General features: G+C 36.2%; 1 long non-coding RNA gene and 1 pseudogene across 1 annotated transcript; both read right to left on the reverse strand.

Annotated features, from left to right (window-relative positions):
* Positions 1-331: 331 nt before the first annotated feature.
* LOC116132205 lies at positions 332-7090 on the reverse strand (annotated as a pseudogene).
* Positions 7091-7111: 21 nt separating this feature from the next.
* Positions 7112-7950, reverse strand: LOC116132183. The gene is made up of 4 exons (XR_004128379.1): positions 7924-7950; positions 7770-7841; positions 7373-7685; positions 7112-7168 (listed from the first exon to the last, which is right to left on the reverse strand). It is a non-coding gene; the product is annotated as an uncharacterized LOC116132183 (long non-coding RNA).
* Positions 7951-9153: the final 1203 nt, after the last annotated feature.

Raw genomic sequence — 9153 nt, forward strand, 5'->3', positions numbered from 1 at the left:
ATACCTTTTTTTCTTCTTTAAATTTTGGAGTAGAAACTTTTTCTTATGATAATGAAACAGATCTAATAATTGCCATGAACTTGTCAAATTATAGAAAGATAAAGACTTTTTATTGTTTTAACATCTCAGGTTTATAGCCTGTAAAAGCAGAGTTTTACATAGTTCACTCAATAGATTATATACATTCAGATTGCCCATTTCACAAGTTAATGGAGTATTAAATCATTTAAAGAAATTTTCTTTTTACCTCTTTCCTGCTGTAGTGGTCTCAATAACCAAGCAGATTACTCGTATATTTATCTAGCTTCCATTACTGAGATTGTTACAGTGTTTACGGAACAATCTTCTGCCTTTTTTTTCTAGGTTTTTCTGACTCTTCAGTAGTGTCATTGATATAAAATGCTGGTTGTTTTCGTGCAGGTAGAAGAATTGCTTCATTTGTGAGCATGGAAACAACTTCTGGCATTGTGGTTCTTTCAATTGTCGGGTCTTGTACGCACAGGAGACCTACATGTAGGCATCTAATACTTCATCAGGAGAGCCAGATTCATCCATTGTTGGATCCATCAGCTCCAAGCCTTTACCTTCATTCCATAGCTGCCATGCCTGAAGCACAAGATATTCAGGGTTAGATTCCATACCTTTGTGAAAAGTACCCAATTTGATTGAGAACTTACATATCCCACAAGATTGAGTGGATGTTCTGTGTGATAGCAGCCACTGTTCTTCTTGCCACTCACAATTGCAAGTACTAAAACTCCAAAACTATATACATCAGTTTTAATTGACACAATGCCATTCATGGCATACTTCGGTGACATATAGCCACTGTAAAAATCAAACTCCGGTTAAAAAATTATTTAAAAAGGTACATAATCTATGTCTATTGGTAGAAAATTTAGCATATACTTACTATGTCCCAACAATTCTATTTGTATTTGCTATAGATTCATTCACCCCAAAGATTCTAGCCATACCAAAATAAGATATTTTTGGATTCATTTGATCATCTAATAAAATATTGCTAGCTTTCAAGTCTCTATGAAATAATCTTAATCTTGAGTATGTGTGTTGATAAATAAGTCCTTGAGCAATTCCTTCAATTATGTTGAACCGTATCTTCCAGTTTAACAGTTTCTTTTTATGAGAATCTGCCACAAAGCAGCAAATCAAAATTGAGTAGTTGATAAGTGAGAAACTCGTGTTGCAAATTCATCACATGTTGAAATGGCCTACCGAAAATGAAGAAATCCAAGCTTTTGTTTGGCATGTACTCATAGATTAAAATCCTTTCTTCTGCCTGCAGAGAACACCCTAAAAGTCTAACAAGATTAGTATGCTGGAGTTTTGCAATAAGCTTTGCTTCATTCTGGAACTCTTTTATTCCTTGGTTAGAACTCTTTGAGAGTCTCTTTATTGCTATTTCTTGCCCGTCAAGTAATATCCCCTAAAATCACAACTCTATGACAATTGATCATTATACAACTACTATCAATTAAATAGCTGCTCTTGGATTATTGATTAATTGTTGTGATTAGTTACCACAGTAGTTAATTAGTTTTATAGTTAGTTAACTGTTGTTATGGTTAGTTAATATACGTCATTGGATTTGTCCCTTTAACACCAACGGTAGATAGGGTTAAGTAAGGAGTTTTCTTCTCAAAGGTATTCAAATTCTGGTCTGCGTGCGTGGGAGCCAAAGAAGAGTTCATCTAATCACATAAACCAAGCCTTTCTTTAAACCATAGTTACTGCGGATTGTATATAACTGTAAATAACTCTTGTACAGTTAACCTTTCAGCTGAATAAAGAAATTCACTTTACTTTCTCTCTAAAACAGACTCAAACATGGTATCAGAGTAGTGTTTTAAGCTGCGAAATTTACAATCTTTCAGTCGAAGAATCAAGTTCAAATAGAAGCTGTATTAGTATCATCCTTCAAGACCGGTTGATTGTCGTCATCAATTTCTTCCTTGTTGTCGTCAATTTCTTCCTTGATTAAAATAGTTTTATGCCAAGTTGATTTCTTCTATCTCCATCAGCAAATTTCATCCTTGATTAAGTTGATTTTCTACTAAATCAGTTCTTGATTAGCTTGATTTCTACACATACCTTAAAGTTAATCGATTCAAGATGTCGAATGTTACTGACTCGGGTTCTCCTTTCTACATTCATCCGTCGGACACCCCAGGTTCAACTCTAATTTTAGAACAACTTACTGGAACAGAAAATTATGGGATATGGAGTCGTATGATGACAGTCTCTCTAAGGGCGAAGAACAAATTGGGCTTTGTTGACGGATCTTGTGAGAAGTCAAAATTCAATGAGTCTTTGTATGCACAGTGGGAACGTTGTAACTCCTTAGTTTTGGCATGAATTTTTAACATCGTGTCGAAGGAGATATTCAACAGTATTGTGTACTCTGCCAGTGCTCATCAGGTCTGGCAAGATCTTCAAGAACAATACAATAAAGTCAATGGTACGAGAGTGTTTGGTATTCACAGAGAGGTAGCTAATTTGGTACAAGGAACAAGTACAATTGCAGTTTATTACAACAAATTGAAAACTCTATGGGATGAATTGAGTTCATTGGTTAGTTTGCCGCCACCAGATAGTGAGTCAGCCAAGGCTTATTTGGCTCATCTCAACCAACAAAAGCTATTATAGTCACTAATGGGACTTAATGAATCATATGCCTTGGTGCGAAGCCAGAGTTTGTTGATCATTCCTTTGCCATCAGTTAAACAGGCTTATTCAATAGTGAGTCAATATGAGAGTCAGAAGGTATTGACTGGATTCAATCATAATATCGAAGTTACTACAACACTGTACTCATAAGGGAATCAAAGGAATCAACCTCAAAATTCGAAATACAAAAGGAAGAAACCCTACATAGAATGTGACTATTGTCATATTGCTAGGCATAAAAGGGATACTTGTTACAAATTGCATGGCTATCCTATAGATTTCCAGTTTAATAAAGGAAGTCAGGAGAAGGTCAAAGCTAATCATGTTCACTCAAGTTAGGAGCAAGTGTTAAACACTGATTTTGCACCTGACAATAACAAAGGAGGAACTAATCTAGGCAATGTCTTGACTCCAGAACAATATGCACAATTGCTTCAGTAATCGGGAAAGGAGAACATGGGAGCACCGTTTGCTAATCTAGCAGGTAAAATCGTTTCCTTATACTCAAATTACAATACTGCTGATGATTGGATTCTAGATTCTAGTGCTACTGACCATATGACCTATAATTTCCAAAATTTTGAGTCTTCTATTACTAGTAAACCATCCATAGCTAGTTATGTAGGTCTCCCAAATGGAACAAAAACCTCAATTGAACATGTTGGTTCTGTCAAATTGCAAGAAAATTTGTCCCTTGAAAAGGTTTTATATATACCAGATTTTAAGTACAATTTGATGTCAGTATCTAAATTGGCTACTACCAGTCAATGTTCCATCATTTTTTATCCACATTTTTGTGTTATTCAGGATCTTTGGAGTGGCAAACTGAAGGGGATTGGTAAACAATGTCAGGGGCTATATCATTTCATACCAATGTCAAAATTAAAATTGTATTTTCCTGATTTTGTTTCAGCTTTAGGAAAGGGCTTTGACATACAAAAGTCTGATTGTAATAAATTGTCAGTTTGCAATTCTATCAATGTAGCTATTAATTCGTCAATAAAAGAACCTCTTCAAGCTAAATATATTGTTCTTTGGCATAGAAGGTTAGGACATGCATCTTTGCCAATTCTACAAACCTTACATCATGGACTTAATGATCACCACAAGTTTCATTGTGATGTTTGTCCCTTAGCTAAACAAACTAGATTACCCTTTGCTTTAAGTGAAACAACAACATCACATGTTTTTGAACTGCTGCATTTTGATGTTTGGGGCCCTTATAGAGTTGCAACCTAGGGTAATGCAAGGTTTTTTCTTACGATTGTTGATGATTTTACTAGGACCACTTGGATCTTTCTTATGCAATTCAAGTCTAATGTCTTTCAAACCTTAAAAAACTTTGTGCATATGGTCCAAAATCAATACAATCAAACACCTAAATATATTAGAATTGACAATGGATTGGAATTTTTCAACCAACAATGTCATGATTTATTGTCTAGGTTAGGCATTATACATCAAAGCACTTGTATCTACACTCCACAGCAAAATGGAGTGGTAGAACGCAAGCATAGACACATTCTTAACATAGCTAGAGCCTTTAAGTTTCAATCTCATATTCCATATTACTTATGGGGCTGTGCAGTCAAAGCTGCTGTCTATATTATTAATAGTCTGCCTACCAAAGTTTTGAATGGTTTTTCCCCTTTTGAAAAATTTTATGATCACAAGCCTAAGTTAGAACATTTGAAAGTTTTTGGCTGTTTGGCATATGCTACAAATCTGCCTATCCAGGATAAGTTTGCTCCAAGATCCATTCCTTGTGTCTTTCTTGGCTATTCATTCACCAACAAGGGCTATATACTATATAATTTGTACTCCAAAACAGTATGTGTCAATCGAGATATTAAATTTCATGAGCACATTTTTCCTTTTCTTTTGCATCAGTCCACTAAACCTCCCTTACCTTTTCTTGAAACTTCCATGGAAGAAGAAGTAACTACATCATCTGATTCAATTTTGCATACCAATTCTACAAATGATCTTCATGAGACAGAACCACCTACACCTAGTTCTCCAGTTTCCCATTTACACGTTGTTATACCTGATATTCCCTTACCTTCTCACAATCAAATTAGAAAGTTCAGTAGACCCACTAAACCCCCCTTTTGGACCACTAATTTTCTGTGTCCCACTTTGTCCAAGTCAAATCAGACCTCCACTGTCAACTATCCTATGCACAATTACATTACCTATACTAATCTTTCTTCTGCCTACCAAAAGTGTCTATCCAGTATTTCTGCTATCATTGAACCCACATCCTTTACCCAAGCATCCAAAGATCCCAATTGGATTAAAGCTATGCAACAGGAAATTCAAGCTTTGGAAAGAAATGGCACTTGGTTTCTAATTCCCCTGCCTTCTGGTAAGAAGTCAATAGGGTGTAAATGGGTGTATAAGCTTAAGCATAATGCTGATGGGACTTTGGAAAGGTATAAGGCCAGGTTAGTGGCCAAAGGGTTTTACTCAGCAGGCTGGAATTGATTATGAGGAGACATTCTCTCCTGTAGTAAAGATGGTGACAGTGAGGTTAGTCTTGGCCATTGCATCCATGAAAGATTGGCCTCTTTTTTATTTAGTTGTTGATAATGCATTCTTACAGGGAGATCTTCAAGAGGAAATATACATGAATTTGCCACAAGGTTTCTCAAATCAACCTGACAAGTCCTTAGTTTGTAAACTTCACAAGTCCTTATATGGCTTAAAACAAGCCTCTAGGGCCTGGAATACTGAGCTCACAAATGCCTTGTTGATAGGTGGTTTTCAACAATCCCCGTTGGATCACTACTTCTTTTTTAGGAAACATAATGGACACATTGTTATCTTACTTGTGTATGTTGATGACTTGGTCCTCACTGGCAGTGACAGTTCCCTAATTCAAGCTACTAAGGATCTCTTACATTCTCATTTCAAGCTAAGGACTTAGGCTCTCTTAGATATTTTTTAGGTTTTGAAGTTGCTCGATCCTCCAAAGGTATAAGTCTATGTCAAAGGAAATATGATTTGGAATTGATAGCTGATTTAGGATTAGCTGCTGCCAAACCAGCTTTGGTTCCTCTTGATCCTCATCTAAAATTCACTAATGTTGAGTATAATGTAGTCTTTCCTGGCCAATAGGATCCAGCCTTAGCTGATCCCTCGGTATATCAAAAATTGATTAGAAAATTGCTTTATTTGTGTCTCACTAGGCCTGATCTCAGTTTTGCAATAAACCTCCTCAGCCAATTTATGCATAAACCTAAACAATCACATCTACATGCTGCCCTTAAGATAGTCAGATATGTGAAAGGGTCTCCAGGTTTGGGTTTATTTTTCCCAGCACATGGCTCCTTGCATCTTCAAGCATTTTGTGACTCTGATTGGGCTTCTTGCCTTATGACTCGTAAATTAGTGACTGGTTTCTGCATTTTCTTAGGAAATTCCTTGTTGTCCTGGAAATCTAAACATCAAGTTACGGTTTCTAGATCATCCTCTGACGCTGAATATCGTGCCATGACATCCACTGTTTGTGAAATTATTTGGCTTACTCAGCTTCTGCATGACCTTGGTTTCTCACTATAGCTGCCCATTTCCCTTGGCTGTGACAATCAATCAGCCATTCACATTGCTTCTAATCCTATGTTCCATGAACGGACGAAGCACATCGATATTGATTGCCACATCGTTCGTACAAAGTTTAAAGAGGGTTTGGTGCATCATGTCCATGTTCCCACACAAGAGCAGCCTGCTAATTTGTTTACTAGGGCTGTTCCTCCTTCTCTTCATCGCCATTTATTGTCCAAGTTGGGGGTGCTTGACATTCATCACCCACCACCTTGAGGGGGGATTTTGGATTATTGATTAATTGTTGTAATTAGTTAACAAAGTAGTTAATTAGTTTTATAGTTAGTTAACTGCTGTTATGGTTAGTTAGAATGCTGTTATGGTTTAGTTAGAAATAATTGACTATGGTTAACCTAACCATAGTTACTGCAGATCGTATATAACTGTAAATAACTCTTGTACAGTTAACCTTTCAGCTGAATAAAAAAATTCACTTTACTTTCTCTCTGAAACAGACTCGAACAGCTGCAAAGTCGTACCTTGTGAACTGCACCAAAACCGCCCTTCCCAAGCACATTTGTAGTTGAGAAATTGTTTGTAGCAGCAGCGATGGTTTGAAACTTAAATATATTGAGTTCATGCTTGATATTGCGATTTTTGTCTTCCGTTATTCGTTTGCCGTCTGCTAATGAAGGTGACAAATTGTCTCCAAATTCACGCAATAGCTTCTCTGGGTTCTTTATGTTCTCCACTAAATTAGATACATAGAAATAAGATTCTAATAATCATGATTGATAATTTGCAATTATATTTATTTGTTCCAAGCTCTTTACCTTTTGCCTTGCGTATTCTCCATATCAAACAGCATAAGTAGCAGAACAGGGAACCAGTAGAGCTGCTCCTACTATAATCAATGATAACCACCATTTGTCTTCTGTATCGGAAAATTTTCAAAATTTAATTTGATTGCTAATAGTAAAGAGTACTGTTAAGGATTCTGATTTGATTGAGAAAAAAGAAAGAAAGGAAAATCAAGATAGAGATGAGAAAACACTTCAGGGGATGACTTTTGTTATATTTTATCAACGAAATGATATTGTCATAGTTTTTTCTTGAAAAAGAAAAATGGTGTTAGTACCTCGTTTTCTTCTTTTAAAGCTCCACAAAATAGCTATTGCAGTTGAGAGGACAGAAATTGAAACAACTGCTGCTGCTACTGGAAAAATAAACTTCTTCTTCTTTTTATGTGAACTTGGAATGTAAAGATCTTGATTCCCGTCCACACTAGAATCAACAGAAGATTAAACAACATAGACTTGAAATGATAACAACGTTGTAGAATAGATATTAACTTTGGACCAAAAGCTAACCTTAGTGACAGCAAACCTTTTTCCATTTTCTCCATGAGTCTAGCTGGAACTGAACCTTTGAGTTTGTTCCTACTCAGGTTTCTGCGAATGGACAGTAAAGACAATCTTTGGCGCCCTTAACCATTAAACTCTACTTTCTGACATGATTATTTCTGAGTAACTTACAGCACTGTCAAGAATGGTAAATCTGATAGAAAATCAGGCACTGGTCCCGTCAAACTGTTGTCTGATAAGTCCCTGCCATGATGATTGAATTAATTTAGCTTACTTAGCTCCTATCACTAATAGCTCAGGATAATGTTATAAGAGAGAAGCTCACAAAATTTTCATTGATGTGAGATTGGATATCCATGGATCTATCTCCCCAGCTATTCCACTTAGTGATAAGTCCCTAGAGCCATTTCTTTAACAGCAGGAGATCATCAACATTAAAGAGTGGGCTTCTAGCTTCTAGGTGTAAACTTACAGGGATATGATCGTTGGTGGTTTATATTCATTGTAGCTGCAATTAAGACCTTGCCACAAATAAGCTTTAGGGGCACATGGATCTCCTTGCCAGTTTCTTATCACTCCATATATATTGCCTTTATCTTCAGGATTGCATCAGCTAATAATTTGTTACATTGCAGTAAACACTGATCAAGTAAACGTGAATAATCTAAAATAAATAAATGAAGTTTGAAACGTACCATCTTGTTGATCAGCTAACAATTGTGGGAATTCTTTTGTAGTATATATCTCAAAAGCGTTGAGAATGGGCGGTTGAGTTGAATTCTCGGTTTGGTTGATTGAGACATTGATTGTATTTTCAACCGAGGGATCATCAATAACTACTGTTGTTGTGTAGGAAGAATTGGGAATAAAAGGCCCATACCAAAGCTTTCCATTCGCAAAGATGTTCATCTCTCTACTTTGGTTATCTTCTTTGACTTCAACATCCAAAAAATGGCAATACACATAATATTGAACTTTCCGATCAGTAATTTGCCAGTAAAATTGCAGGGAATTGCCATCATTTGTGGGAATAACAGCAGTCCTCATGATTTCAGATGGGAGTTGATAATTAGTCTGGTTGAAAGTGACCAAGTTACTTACTGGTTCCCATTTGATGTAGGTGTAGGGTAACCATTTGCGATCATAAGCATCCTTTTTATGCCTATATAAATGTAATAAACACTTTCAGTTAGTAACCAAGATTAGATCAACTTAGAGATTAAATTTAGGTGATTCTAAATTATTTACCTGACTACTTGATTGGATGTTGAACCGATATCCCAACGCCCCACGAGTAGTAATGATTCTGATTTCGTTACATAACTAGAATTTATCAATGGCCTTAATTCTAATGCTGAAATGAAAGGTGTTCCAGAGCCTATGTTTAGAAGACAGACATGTATATAATTTCTCTGAGACATGTGGATGATCTCCTTGGTAATAATCGAAGATGTTTTTTCTAATACCACTGAATCCCACCCATCAGAATCAAGAAATAGATTAAAACTTGGCACAATGCCTTGCCCATCATAGTTTCCATACATGAATCTTGCTC

Source organism: Pistacia vera, unplaced genomic scaffold (assembly GCF_008641045.1).
Source record: "Pistacia vera cultivar Batoury unplaced genomic scaffold, PisVer_v2 Contig25, whole genome shotgun sequence".
Classification (NCBI taxonomy): domain Eukaryota; kingdom Viridiplantae; phylum Streptophyta; class Magnoliopsida; order Sapindales; family Anacardiaceae; genus Pistacia; species Pistacia vera.